The sequence below is a fragment of the Hemitrygon akajei genome, chromosome 4, assembly GCF_048418815.1.
Source record: "Hemitrygon akajei chromosome 4, sHemAka1.3, whole genome shotgun sequence".
In the NCBI taxonomy this organism is placed as follows: Eukaryota; Metazoa; Chordata; class Chondrichthyes; order Myliobatiformes; family Dasyatidae; genus Hemitrygon; species Hemitrygon akajei.
The window spans coordinates 49,255,593-49,268,041 of record NC_133127.1 but is presented as its reverse complement, the minus strand read 5'-3'; the positions used below and the strand labels follow the sequence as shown (position 1 = coordinate 49,268,041).

At 40.4% G+C, this 12,449-nt stretch overlaps 1 protein-coding gene across 2 annotated transcripts in view; it reads right to left on the bottom strand.

The window, feature by feature from the left end:
• Window positions 1-12,449, bottom strand: part of nrg1 (neuregulin 1) — a 402,950-nt gene that overhangs the window by 343,247 nt on the left and 47,254 nt on the right. The window lies entirely within an intron of this gene.

Below are 12,449 nucleotides of genomic sequence, written 5' to 3'. Positions count from 1 at the left end.
CTATAACTTGTAGGGCTATGGATGATGAGCTAGGAAACAGCATTATCCTGAAGCCTTAACCATATTGGTCAAAGGCCCCTTGTACAATCTCACCTTTTGGATGTGTGGAATCAACCTCTAACTTCTCTCTTGCTGGAGCTTAACATTTTGAGAGTACCGGTAGATCTTTCATTTGGCCACATAGTCAGATAGGGGCTCAGAATGACTCTTGAGTCCTTGTACTTGGCTCATTTATCAACTTATATCTGGTACTCCTTTGAAGAGTTAATTGAGCCAATTATTTAAACATGAAGTAGATTGTCTTGCATTTGTTGTTTTAAATCAGGTTAGGCCACAATAGCTTTCAACCATGCTCACCACAAAAGTCAAAGTTTCTAAAGACACACTTGACTTTTGTATTAAATTAAATTAAGACACTACCTATCTCATATACCTGGACCAAAGGGTGATGAATACTTCCTGAATTTGGCTGGAACTAATATGAAATGTCACTCTAAATGCCTTATCCCTCAGATTAGTGGAACACTTCTCTGAAAGGTCCTTAAGTTCAGAATAAATGATGATTTTATGCTTATTATGAAGGATGAAAGTATACAGAATTAATCAGCAGTTGAAAGTGCAATCTATTCCTTGGCTTCTACCCAAGTATTTGATTCTCTGATACCAAAATAACACTCACGTAAAGAGTCCTGTTTACTATCCGTCTCATGTTTCAGGCTGAAGACACTTGATCAGAAAAGTTTCCATCTGAATTGTTGGCTCTGGTTTCTTTCCATGGATGCTACCTACGCTGCAGATTCTTCCCTGTATTTTCTGTTTTTATTTCAGAGTTCTTTCAGCCTCAGTATTGATGGGATGAATGGAAGTGGAATGGAGGATGAATAGCAGCAGATCATTCTGTAAAGTACTGGTGACTCAGAAATGGCCATTTTTATTAGAGAGACATTTCTGTACAGCCTGATATTTTGGGATGTTCACTACCAGGACTTGGAATTGGGCTGAATTTTTCTTTGGTGTTTATCTGCTCACTGCTTCATTGTTGTTCACAGGGCTTTGTGTACGTGTATATTGATCGACTCGCATGCTTTCCTTGTTTTGCAGCAGTGTCAAACCTTTAACAACACATAAACACAAAGGATTCTGCAGGTGCTGGAAATCTTGAGCAACATGCACAAAACGCTAGAGGAACTCAGCACGTCAAGCAACATTTATTGAATTGAATAAACAGTTAACCTTTCAGACCAAGAACCCTTTATCACCCCTTCAATAGTTAAAAGGCTGCAAAGGCTCTTTGGGGCACTCTGAATTCACAAATGATGCATCTTTATCAATTTATCTTAATTAGAGTTTAGTGTTTAGTACTTTTGAATCTAATCTGCTTCCATCTGATTTTCAAGTAAATGATGGGAAAAGTGTTGCATACCACAAAGTGAACAATTGAATAATAGATAGTTTCTGTATCTCCTTACTTGTTTTCACACCCCTATCATTGCCAAAGCAGGAGTAAGGTTGAGGATGAGGAGTGAGGTGTAAGGAGTGAGATGAGAAGAGTGAGATTGGCCTCTCACTTGTAGTTCCTTGTACAAGAGAACAGCTATTAGTTTAATCACATTATAGCCATTACTGAAGCATCAATTTTTCTTATGCTATTTACTTTTACATTGAGTCAAAGCTTACACTTGGACGGAGCTAATACTACTGTTCTGCGTGTGAAAGGAATTTGGGGAAACGTGAGGTAACGTTATTGGGACTTGCAAGAATCTGAAGAATTGATGGAGTAATTGCTGAGAAGCTGCTTCCACAGGAGTGTTTAGAACAGATGGGTAAAATCTCACATAAAAAGGTCAACCATTTAGCAATGAGAGGACCAAATGTTTCTTTATGCAGCGAACAGAGAACATACAACACAGGATTGGCCCTTCAGACCACAATGTTGTGCTGAACTAATTAAATTAGTAATCAAATGCCTAACTAAATTAAACCCTATGTCTTACACAATGCCCATATCCATCCATTCCCCACACATTCACATGCCTATCCAAGAGCCTCTTGAATGCCTCTATTATATTTTCCTCCACCACCACACCAAGCAATGAATTCCAGGCACCCGCCACTCACTATGTAAAACAGTCCTGCCCATGCATCTCTTTTGAACTTAATCCCTCCAACCATAAATGCATCCCCTCTGGTATTAGACATTTCAGCCCATGGAAATGATATCAGCTATGTACACTGTGTGTACTTTTCATAACCATGAACCACTGTCAGATCTCCCCTCAGCCTCCCCTGCTCCAGAGAGAGCAACCCAAGTTTGTCCAACCTCTCCAAATGGCTCATTCCCTCAAATCCAGGCATCAACCTGGTGAACTGCTTCTTCACCTTCTCCAAAGGCTTGATATCTTCTTTATTAATAGGACAACCAGAAGTGAATGCAATACTTCAGGTGTGACATAACTAGCGTTTTTAAAAGCTGCACATAACTTTCTGGCTCTTGAACTCAATTTGTCAATTAATAAGCATGATTGTTCACAACCACCAACATCTCCAAAGGGATCCAACCACCAGGCACATCTTTACCTCCCCCCCCCCCCCCCCCACTCTCTGCTTTCTGGCGGGATTGTTCCCTCCATGATTCCCTTGTCTATTTGTCCTTCCCCACTGATATCCCTCCTGTCATTTATTCCTGCAAGCAGCCAAAGTGCTAGACCTGCTTATTCACCTCCTCCCTCACCTCCATTCAGAGACTCAAGCAGTCCTTTCAGGTGAGGCAACACTTCACCTCTGAATCTGCTGAGGTTGCCTATAGTATTTGGTTTTTCTGATGCGGCCTCCTCTACATTGGTGAGACTCGTCATAAACTGGGGGGACCTCTTCGTCGAGCATCTCTGCTCCATCCGCCAAAAGCGGAACTTTCCGATGGTTTTGACATGTTGGTCCACGGCCTACTCTTGTGCCACTCTCAGGGTGGCGGAGCAATACCTTTTATTCAATCTCGTTAGCCTCCAACCTCATGACATGAATATCAATTTTCCCTTCCAGTTAAAAAAAATCTTCCCTCCCCATCCCCTCTTCTTCTATTCCCCAGTCTGTTCTCTTACCTCTTCTCACTTGCCTATCACCTCCCCCTGGTGCCTCTTCTCCTTCCCTTTCTCCTATGGTCCACTCTCCTCTCCTTTCAGATTCCTTCCTCTCTAGCCCTTTACCTTTCCCATCCATCTGGTTTCACCTACCACCTTCTAACTATCCCTCTTCCCCTTCCCCCACCTTTTAATTTTGGTGTCTTCCCCCTTCTTTTCAAATCCTGAAGAAGGGTCTCAGCCCAAAAGGCTCTTCTTCATGGATGCTGCCTGAACTGCTGAGTTTCTCCAGCATTTTGTGTGTTTTGCTTTGGATTTCCAGCATCTGCAGATCTGCAGTCTTGTGTTTAAGTATGCTACATGAATGCTTTACCACCTTATCAACCTGTGTAGCTACTTCCAGGGAGCTATGGACTTGGACTCCTGGATCCCTCTGCAGACCAACACTGTTAAGGGTTTTACCATTAACAATGTACTGTCCCTTTATACTTGATACAAATTCTAATTCTTTGGAATTTTCACCTCAGAGTGCTGTAGATGTTCAGTCAATAAATACAGTACAAAGTGGAGATCAATAGGTTTTACAGAGATGACCCACGGCCTTTGAACCCAAGTAAGAGAATCCGAAGATATTAAAACTGAAAGCAAGGAAGCAAAGGACGAGCCATGATCTTATTAAATGGCGGATTGGGTTTCCAGGAGCCTGCTGCTGTTTCATGTTCTCTCAAGTAAACAAGCCTGCTGTGCACAATTGCTGAAATTCAGTCTATTGTTGATAGGAACTCTCACAACCTATCAAAGATGCTCCTGGTCCTTGCAGAGCAGTAAGTCGCAAGTTGTATAGCACTGACCCTTCTGTCTGTCATGTTTATGCTGAACTTTTTGCCCATCGACACTAATCTCGTTTACCCTCATTAGGCTGGTAGCTTTCCATTCCTGGATTATTTCAGAGCCTATCTAAATGTCACTAAAATGCAGTAATTGTTTATGTCCCTGCCACCTTCTCCAGAAGAGAGGGTCAGGCATTAATCGCTCTCTATGTAAAAAATGTTCATCTGCAATCCCCTTTAGAACTTCCTCTCAATTTTATACCATCCTCTTGTTTTTGATACCCCTGTTGTAGGAAAAAAGGCTTTGAACACCTACTCTACCTATGCTTCTCATAACTTTAAATGCCAGTACCTCCATGCGGATAACCCTCTGCCTCCCTCACTCCACGGAAGCAAACCCAGCCTATCCAGAGTCAAAAAGTTGTAGAGACAGAAATGAGCCTTTTGACCCATTTGTCCGTGTCAACCATTTTGTCCACCAACACTAATCCCCTTTGCCCACATTATTTCCATATCTTTCAATGCCTTATTTATTTACATGCCTCTCTAAATGCCCCATGAGTTCATCTGATTTGATCAATTCCACTAGCAAAGGATTCTCAATATCGCTGTGTAAAACACCTACTTCTCAGGAAAACCCAATCAAACTCCTTCCTCTGGCCTTAGACCTACGGCTGCTTGTTCTTGATACCTCCCTTATCTGTCTCCATAATTGAAGTACTCCAACCTGAGCAACATTCTAGTGAACCGCCTCTACATTCTCTCCAGCACAATCACCTCCTTTCTACCTTCAACTCTACACATCACCTCAAGTGCAGTCAAACCTGTGTTTTGTGAAGCAACATTCACGAAAAAAGTATTCAAGAAAACAGCATCAGCTCAACAGTAATAATTTGGAAGGAGTGAACACCCACTGGAATTTATGTCAGGAACTGGTGGTTTGTGGAAAATAAACTGCTGGCGTCATATAGCTATTACTTATGAGTGCTATATTCCTCAGTCATTCACTATGCATTAGGGAAGTGCAATCTCTCTCTTCTACATATAAATAAACCTCTAGCGTATTAACATCACCAGGGGTCCAAATCAGGACAAGATGCTTCATATTTCAATCTGTTCAGCAGATGTAATATGGTCATGAGAAGAAAACATCGAAAACCTGAAAAAGCTCGCACTTCCATTACACCAGTCATTCAACACAGTGAAATCAGACTATTTTTGGAGCTGTTGTTGGGAGTCTTATTACAAGCTTAAATCTAGATTATAGTTGGCACACACAATAATGCACCACTCTGGACTATTTACTTCCCCTGTACATGAAGGTTAAGTAATTTGCATTATTGCTGAGCCCAAGACAAACTGTCAAATGGGAATACATGGAATCTTTTCCAAATTCCAGGAGGAAAACCAAAATTTCATTTGTGATTATCGATGTCACTTGATGAGTATAACATTTACCAAAGTGAGGTCTCCTTACGATAATAGATAAATGGAAGAAAGTTCAGAATTACTCCCAGCAGTCACTGGCATTCAGATAAACTGTTGCCCATTGGTGGAAGGGCTTGGAATAAGGGGATACAAATTTAAGATGATTGGCAAAGAAACAAAGGCGACATGAGGAAAAATATTTTTACAGAAAGGGAGATTAGCATCTGGGATACATCGCCTGACAGAGTCTTGGAAACCAAGTCATTCATTTCTTTCAAAAGTTTTTGAAATCGGAAAGACCGCATGGCTACAGAAAATGGCCAGGAGAGTGGGATATTTTCTGCAGATTGGGCATAAGATGCGAAGGGCTGAAAGGGGTAATTTCCAGTAACACATAGAGTGAAGGACAGTTATAATGTGCTTCAATTCAATGTAATTCAAACTAAAATAATATATTCAATAGGTTTTGAGAAGCAATACTGCAGAAAGAGGAATTGTGGAAATGCCTAACAGGTCAGGTAGCATCAATGGGGAAAGAAATAGAGATAAAAGTTCAAGGCAATGATTTTTCATCAAAATTGGACAGAAAGGTGTGTAACTGGGGATGTGTGGAGATACCGAGGGAATATTTGTATTTAGGGTGGAGACCAGTGTTATAAACAGAAGAGACCCTGAAGATGCTGTAAATCTTGAGCAACTCACACAAAATGCTGGAGGAACTCAACAGGCCAGATAGCATCTAGGGAAAAGAATAAACAAATAAACGTATGGGCTGAGATCTTTCATCAAGACAGGAAAAGAAGATGGAAGAAGCCAGGATAAGAAGTTGGGAGGGGATGGAGTACAACCTGGCAGGTGATAGCTGAAACCAGGTGAAGGGGAAGGTTGGTGATTGGGGAAAGGGGGAATGAAGGAAGAAACTGGGAGGTATTAGGTGGAAGAGTTTAAGAGATGAAGAAGAAGTAATCTGATAGGAGAAGACAGTGGGCATGAAAGAAAGGGAAGGAGAAGGGATACCAAAGGGAGGTGATGGGCAGGGGAGAAAGAAGAACAAGAAAAGGGAATTAAAAAAGAGGAGGAGAAGTTGGACAAATCGATGTTCATGCCATCAGACTGGAGGCTACCCATTCAGATTATGAGATGTTGCTCCTCCAACCTGAATATGGCTTCATTGTGGCAGCAGAGGTAGCCATAGACAGATACTTCAGAAAGGGACTGGGAGGTGGAATAGAAATGGGTCGTCCCTAGGAAGTCCCACCTTTTGAGGCAGTTGAAGTGAAGGTGCTCAATAAAATGGTCCCCCAAACTACGTTGGGTCTCACTAATGTTGAGGAGGTGACACAGGGAGCACAACATACAGTAGATGACCTCAAAAGTCTCGCAGGTAAAGTGTCGTCTCACCTCAAAGGACTGTCTTAGGGCCTGAATAGTGGTGAGGGAGGAAATGTAAGGTGTAATACTTGTCCTGCTTGCAGGAATAAGTACCAGGAGAGATATCAGTGGGTAAGGATGAGTGGAAAAGGAAATTGCTTTGAGAGCAATCCTTACAGAAAGCGGGGGCTTTGTGGTGGGAGGATGAAGGGAAAGATACAGTTAGTGGTAGCATCCCTTTAGAGATGGCAGAAGTTGTGGAGAATGATATGGAGATTGATCCAGTTCTTGCACTGTAGAAGAAGGCGATGAAAGCTTATTCATTAAGCTGATCAGTCTGAGTGTAGATAGAAGAAGAGCAACAGAGATAATAAAGAGCCAAAAATGTTGGAACTTGGAAAGACAGAACACTGTCATTGGTGGAAATCTGAAATAGGAGAGGATGTTGGAATTACTCAGCAAACCAAGTAGAATTAGCAGAGAGAGAAGACTGACCTAATATAACATACCCATAAGATCAGATACGCCAAATGGAAAAAAAAAATCTGAGCTAATGTTGAGAGAAGGATGTTCTAGTCAAGAGGTTATTGATTGGGAATGTTATTGTTGCTTATGATGGTATTATTGCTTAAGATGGTGACCAAACAGATTAATCTACACACTATGCCATTCAATAGGGATCATGACTAATCTTTTGCCCCAGTTGCACTTCCCTGTACTAATCCTATTTCCCATTATTTCCTTAATATACAAAAATCCACTGATCTTGCTCATGAATATCATCAGTAATTGTGCTCCTATAGAATAAGAACATTTCATATCTCAGTCCCAAAAGGCCAAACTCCTGCCTTGAGACTACAACCTTTGGCTCTAAATGCCCCAGTCCAGGGCAACATAATCACTGCATCGACCCTGTCAATTCTCTAAGAATTTTGCACATTTCAATGAAATCACTAAAAATGTTAATTAGGAGATAATTCTCCACATTTTAAAATTTGAAGTAATAAGCAAAGAAATTTGTTGGGTCATTGTTGGTAAGCACATTAAATGGCAGTCTCTCTGTGCTCTGCACTGCTTCAGAAGTTCAACACGCTGCCGTTGATATATATCAGGTCATATATTTAGTGATTTTTGACCGAGTCATAGCTCTATTGTTATGACTTTAACCCCAATTCTACCTTCACTAGAAATAGTAATTTTGGTTCAGCTGATCAAATCCTTGAATCATATTAAGCTTAAGTTACATCATTTCTTCATTTTCATTCAAGGGAATATAAATTTATTTCTTGTGATCACTCCTTACAATCCTTCTCGTTTAGACCTGCAAATGGGTTTGCACGAATGGAAGGGAAGAAATTTGGGGCACTTTACTGGGGTGATGTTCCAGACAGAAATGATAAACTCCAGTCACTTGTCAGGATTTGAAGATTATCTATTTTTCCCTCTTGTTTATCTGAGAAAAGGAAGCGTGGGATGTTAACCACATGGTTTGACCTTTATTTTGTATTTTCTTTTCCATTTTCAGCTTTGTTTTTGCACCAGGCACAACCCTCAGTGATTCCACATGCCTCCGTCATGACTGCCAACATCAGTGCTCTCAACTCAGTTGAGTAACCAGCCTCTTTAGCTGTCAGAACTGTTTTTAGACTTCCTGTTTTTCTTACCAACCATCTACCTAAAGAAACTCAATTCCACAAAGGGACTGCAGGATCAAAAACAAACATCATGTCTTTGAAAGTTAAGGGTGAGGTATAAATAGCTTTAGTTTCCAGTTTTAAAAGTTCAGATATATTGGGTCTGAATTTCCAAAGACTTTGTCACAGTTTCCTCCTTATAGTTGGGTAAGAGCTTTCCTAGAGAGATAACCAACCCATGTCATTGGAGATGAGGAGAACTTGTGGGGTAACTCAGAGTCAACTGGAACATTGATAGAGAATTGTCAAGCAATAATAAAGTGATATACATTCAGTGGCTAGTGTTTTGGGTACACCTACTCGTTAATGCAAATATCTAATCATGTAGCAGCAGCTCAATGCATACAAGCAAGCAACCACAGTCAAGAGGTTCACTTGTTCAGACCAAACATCAGAATGGGGAAGAAATGTGATCTAAGTGACTTTGACTGTGGAATGATTGTTGGTATTAGATCGTGTGGCTTGAGTATCTCAGAAAGTGCTGATCTTCTGAGATTTGCCCATGCAACTTTTTCCAGATTTTACAGAGAGTGGTGCAAGAAATGAAAACCATCCAATGAGCAGCAATTCTATGTGTGAAAATGCCTTGTGAATAAGAGTAGTCAGAGGAGAAATGGCCAGACTGTTTCAAGCTAACAGGAAGGCAACAGTAACTCAAATAACCTAGCATTACAACAGTGGTGTGCAGAAGAACATCTCTGAATAGACAACCCTTCGAACCTTGAAGTAGATGGGCCAGAATGGCAGAGAACCAGAAACATACCCTCAGTGGACACTTTATTAGATACACGAGGTATCATTGTGTGTATTCTTCACATTATATTTACAACAGAGAATATGTTGAGGGTTAGAGTCAGTGAGGATATAATTTAACTAAATGGTTTATAATTTAACTGTCCCATTCCTGGGAAAGTAATAAAGGGAAAACATGAAAAAAACATGGCAAAGATGTGCTAAGAACATGGTACAAACACTTTTGAGTCAATATGTCTCCACATTGACAAACAGTGCAAGACTAAATGCTAACTCCCCTTCCAAGTTATTTTCTTCTATTCCATATCACATACTCTCTTCTCCTTGAATTACAACTATGTTAAAGTCAGGAAGGAGTAGACAAAGCAGGTTCTACTTATGTATTACTTCTTAATTTCTTTGCTTGTGTCTCAGTTTGAAAGGACTACACACTCTCACTGGACTTCAATTTAGAATGAGACTGAGAACTATCCTTTAGAATGGTGTGCTCCATAGGTCCATATTGTCTGTTGCGATGTCCTGCTCTACAGGTTTAATTGGACTTGCTATTTTCTCTTGGTCGTTTCAACTCCATGGCCACCTAGAGGAAAACGGCAGGACCAATTGAACTTGGTGGCATCCATGGATATTGGGCATGGTCACACCTCAGTATCTTCATCAATAATTACACTTATCATTATCTTTATTTGTCACATGTACATTGAAAAATAAAGTAAAATGTGTTATTTGCACTGGTGACAGAGATGGTCCAATTATGTGCTGGGACAGTGCTCCAGTGTTGGTATGCTTCTGGCATCAAAATAGCGCACCCACAAGTTACTAAACCTTACGTTTTTGGAATGTGGAAGGAAACTAATGCACTCAGAGGAACCCACAGGGAAACCCTACAAACTCCTCACAAACAGTAGCGGGATTTGAACCCTGAGTTTCAGAACACTGAAGCTGTAAAATATTACGCTTAACACTCTGCTACCGCATCACCCTTGTGAAAAAAATGTACTGGACACTCATTCCTGCTGCACAGAATCCGCTCTACGCAACTCTGAAACAAGTCATCAGACCTTTCTCAGATGAAAATATAAGTGAGACAGATAGCAAGTAAAAGAGGGAAATAATACATCCATATTTACACATACAAGACAAGTTAGTGTTCTTTCATCGATTACCTAACAGATACAAGTTTTTGGATGTGAGGCAGGTTTTTCCATTGAAGTATAAACATCTACGATATTTGGTTTGCCTTGTGCATCATATCTATAACCAATACAATATTCAAAAGGAGATAAGCCACTTCAGTACATTGAAATGTAATCCGAGGAAATATCTATAACTTTAGAAAATATTTTCATACGAAAGCACATCAAGGGGAACCACGTAATGAGTGACATTCATATACTGCCTTTCCTAACCACAGGAAAGTGCTATAGTCAGCACCTGCTGCTTTTGATTTTTACAACTACATCTTTGCCATCATTCTGAGGTTCTTTTTAATTGCCCATGGCAAGGTGATGGAGAGAAATTTGGGAGAGTAAATACTGCTTAAAACAAACACTTTTTTGGAATATTGTTCTCTTTGTGCACTTGTAGCAGAATGACTCCATTTGATGTGTTCTCTCTGACAAACCAGTCTGATTCCCATGAGGACGGCCAGAAGGTGGGCAGGAATGGCTTGAAGAGGTACCAGATAGTATGAAGCAGAATACTGCACTTAATTCCTATTGTTTTTATTGCTAGCTCCAGGCTTTAGATTATTAAGATGAAACCTTGGGCGCCATCTGTGATGGTTCTTTTTTCCTGATTTTTCTCCCTTCTTTCCCTGCAAAGAGTGGGTCACATTGCAGTTTTTAATTCAGTAGCTGCTGTTTGCCCTACTGTGTCCTTAACTGCCGACATTTTATTTTTGTATTGATTTTGTGCTAATCTGATTCTATCTACAAACATATACACACACACACACACACACACACACACACACACACACACACACACACACACACACACACACACACACACACACACACACACACATATATAAACAATCAGACAGCCTCACACAAACACATGCATGCAAATGCAGATATACACAAACAAACACAAACACAATATTTCCAATAAAGTTAAAGAAACAGAAAAAGCATTTTTGACATCAGAGTTATTGATATCCAGAGCTCATTGCTAGAGGAGGAGGTGGAATCAGATAACTACATCTAAGAGAATTTTAGACAGACATTTGGCTAGACAAAGCAAGGATATGGACCCAATGTATGCAAATTGGATAGTGTAGATGGACAAAAAAGCCAGCGTGGACTTGGTGGGCCAAAGGCCATGTTTCTGTGCCGTATATCTCTATGACTCCAATTTTGGCATGTAACTCTGTTTCCGAAAACGCCAGCACAGTGATCAGATTCTGCACTCAGTTTTTCTTGTCACTATCTCAATGTACTTATGCATGGCATGATCTGAGCAGAAGGCAGCAAACAAAAGCTTTTAACTCTATTTTGTTACATGTAACAACAACAAACCAATACCAACACTCAAGTTGGACCCTACATAGGGCTGCAACATGTTTCTTGCCCAGAAGCAGATCATACATCCAGTGTTAATGTTTCTCATTAACAAGCACAAAATACTGGAGGAACTCTTAGCTGTGTCTTTAATGTTTCACATTCCACATTTATTTATCTCACCTCATCCACTCTTCCTTTTCTTCTCCTAAACATATCTAACCTCAATTCCACTCTGTGGAGATGTGCTCCACTTTCCAGCAATACTGTGAATGAAATCTGTTGAAATCCCAATAGGATTTATATTTCTGCTCCCAGCCTTTATAGTCCAAGCTATTCTTATTATTCTGAATAGGATAATGATTTATATGAAACAAATACTTGAGTCATCTCCTGTTTTACATGTTGCTTGTATCTTCCTATTCTCATTGAGAAGCCTTGGGCCTTCTTTATTGTTCCTTTCCCAACAAAGTAACAAAGCCTTCTCTTTCTCCTAAAGTAGGAGCCACAAAGTAATACTACAGATCCCTTACAGGGGTATCCTGCTTTTGATGTCCTATATCCAGCACCCTAACCAAACCAAAACTCTCACTGTAAGTTTGGGTAACTGGAACCAACTGACTCTCCAAATTCTTGATCACTCAGATCCTTTGCCTTGTTCAGATCTTTCATGTACTCTTCTGCCATCCATTCTCTTGATTCAATTACCCAAGTCCTTGATGTAGGCCTCAAAGTAAACAATCTGTTGACTCAGAGATGAGAGTTCTAGTAAACGAGCAAAGGGTGATGACT